General features: G+C 37.5%; 1 pseudogene; it reads right to left on the bottom strand.

Annotated features, from left to right (window-relative positions):
- Nucleotides 1–1,493: 1,493 nt before the first annotated feature.
- Nucleotides 1,494–2,336, bottom strand: LOC131785031 (uncharacterized; annotated as a pseudogene).
- Nucleotides 2,337–2,646: the final 310 nt, after the last annotated feature.

Genomic DNA, 2,646 nt, shown 5'->3' with positions numbered 1-2,646 from the left:
TGTAGAGAGGACTCGTATATCGCTTTTCATATACAGTTAGTTTCCAGTCTTCTGTAAGTTTTATCACTGTATTCTTACAGCTGTGGTTCCTAACAAAAAAGCTTCAGGTTCTCTAGTGTGCAATCGGCAGGTAAACCAATTGAAGAAGCTGTAATTTTGCATGCATCTTTCCGTACATTCATAACCTTCTCTACAGCAATCCTTCTTGTGAACTTGCAAACGACTGGTCTCGGGCCAAGAGTGGCGTCTCTGGTGGGAGTACGATGAGAAATATTGATATCTTGAATAGAAATTTCAATTCCTGCATCTTGACAGAGGCTAAGACATAATATATTTATGTCGGAGGCTTACTCACTTGCCTTTATTTCAGGGAGAGCGACGATCTTTATGTTGTACTGATAACTGTAGCGCTGAATCAGCTCGATGGATCGAATTTATAGTGTAGCACTCGGGTGCTAATATCTTCGAGCAAACTACATTAATAAATAATTATAATAAAAAGATTAATTCTATAACAAATAGGATAACTAACTACCTAGACAACTAACTTGCAAATCATCTTGATGTAGAGAGGTTTGCAGTTCCTGCACTCTGCCGATCTGAAATCGTCATGTGGTTGTCTGTGTAATCGGCACGCCGTCGTGTATGTAATCGAAAAAGCTTTTCCAAGTACTTGCTTAAATACTAACTGGAGTAAAGTGCTATTGTTACCCAAATCAAAATATTTGAATTAGGACACAAAGGGACAGAAAAAAGTCTCTTTGAAGTGAAACGGAAACTACTTAAATATTCCATCTGTTTCTACGATGAAAGGAATTTCAAAATTAAAAAGACGGGTACAATAAACTCGAGGCCATTAAAAATAGAAAACTTTGCTGCAAATTCACAGCTCTGGTATAGAAAATATACCTATCTTAATTGCAGTAGCGCAGCTTAGGAAATAAAAATGGAAAAGCAATTAAAAGTTTCTGCTTAGCTATGTAAGGTTGGTGTGGAAACTATCGTATGAAAAGAAATTAAAGTTACGGGTATAAACGCAGCTGCTAACTACCATGAGAACCAATTTTCCCTTTTCCCAATAGTAGCAAAGTGGTTATTGAATTCGTTTGATAGCTCCAACGAATTAGTTATCGTTAATCCGTCCACTTTTAGTGACGCCACTGACGTTTTCCCAGATTTTCGAGAGGTTAGCTCGTTTATAGTCTGCCAGGTCTTTCGGGAGTCGCTGGTGTGCTTATTCAAACTATTTTGGTAATAAACTAGCTTAGCTGAGCGTATTTGCTTATTGGTTATATTTCTTTGTTTCTTAAATAATGCCCAATCGTTAGGATCATTTGTCTTGCTAACTTTGATTTTTAATATGTCTCTATTATGCATAGAGTCTTTCAATTCAGAGGTAATCCATGGAGAACTCCGTGAACGAACACGCATCGTTTTCAGTGGGGCATGTTTGTCAGCAATATCTAGAAATCTACATTTCCATTGCTGCCACATCACGTTTGGGTTGGAAGACTCATATACATTATCCCAACATTGAGATAGGATGTCATAACGAAAATTTTGACGATCGAAATTTCGGAAATTTCTATATGTAATAGGATTATGTCCATTAGACATTCCGTTCTGGGCAAGTTTTCTATATACATACACCATGCTATAATCACTTATCCCGATGTGACAAACTCCCGAACAAACGATCTTATCTGAGCAGTTGGTATAGATTAAATCAATTAGAGTTGTTATCCTCGTTGGTTCAGAGATGAGCTGCTCGAGTCCGTAGACATCGGAAATACTCCTTAATTTGGATACATCATTGTCATATCGAGTAGTGATCATATCACAGTTCATGTCTCCCAGTACAAAAGATTCTACATTTTCACTATCCAATTTTCCAATTAGGGATTCAAAAGGTGAAAAAATGCCAATAGGAGGGTCAGGTGTTCTGTACCAAGTAACAATCACAAAAGGTTTTGAATTTGGCTTATGGATTTCCAAGCAAAGATTTTCTAATGCATCCATATGTAGGTCATTTCGTACAGTAAAGTTGATTGAGGTTTTTACATAGAAGCATACCCCTCCGCCGGATTTTGTAAGTCTATCGCGGCGAATTATTCGTATCCCGAAATATGAACTTCATGATCTCGAATACTCTCGTTCAGTTTCGTTTCATTTATGGAAACAATATCGATATCATTGTTTGCTAATAGGATTCTTAGCTCGTCTATATGTGTTGTTAATTGATTAATATTGAGTGATGCCATTTTAAAACCGCGCAAAGGAGGCAATAGTGAGATAGATTTTTCGGCTCTTTGGTTGCTTAAAACACATAATCTCATTCTATGTGCGATTAAAATTATTATAAAACTGCTCATTACCTTTAAAATTTAAGTGCAGTCCACCTTTGTTGAGTCCGCTATGAGATATGTTCTCATGATGGATTAATTTCTATCCATTTTGATGGCAGAACTTCTTTAGATGCTTGTTGGCTGTTTTCACTGCCTGGTCAAGCTTATCTTTTCTGCATACAAGCTCCGACAGCGTGACGATAGTATCGCAGGTGCCCTCGATCTGCCTCGCGAGATCCACAATCGATTCCGCAACAGCCTTTGGTTCCCTGGTTTTAAGATCATTAGTTCCAATGTGTAA

This window comes from Pocillopora verrucosa, chromosome 8, assembly GCF_036669915.1.
Source record: "Pocillopora verrucosa isolate sample1 chromosome 8, ASM3666991v2, whole genome shotgun sequence".
Taxonomy (NCBI): Eukaryota; Metazoa; Cnidaria; class Anthozoa; order Scleractinia; family Pocilloporidae; genus Pocillopora; species Pocillopora verrucosa.
This window is presented reverse-complemented; position numbering and strand designations above follow the sequence as displayed.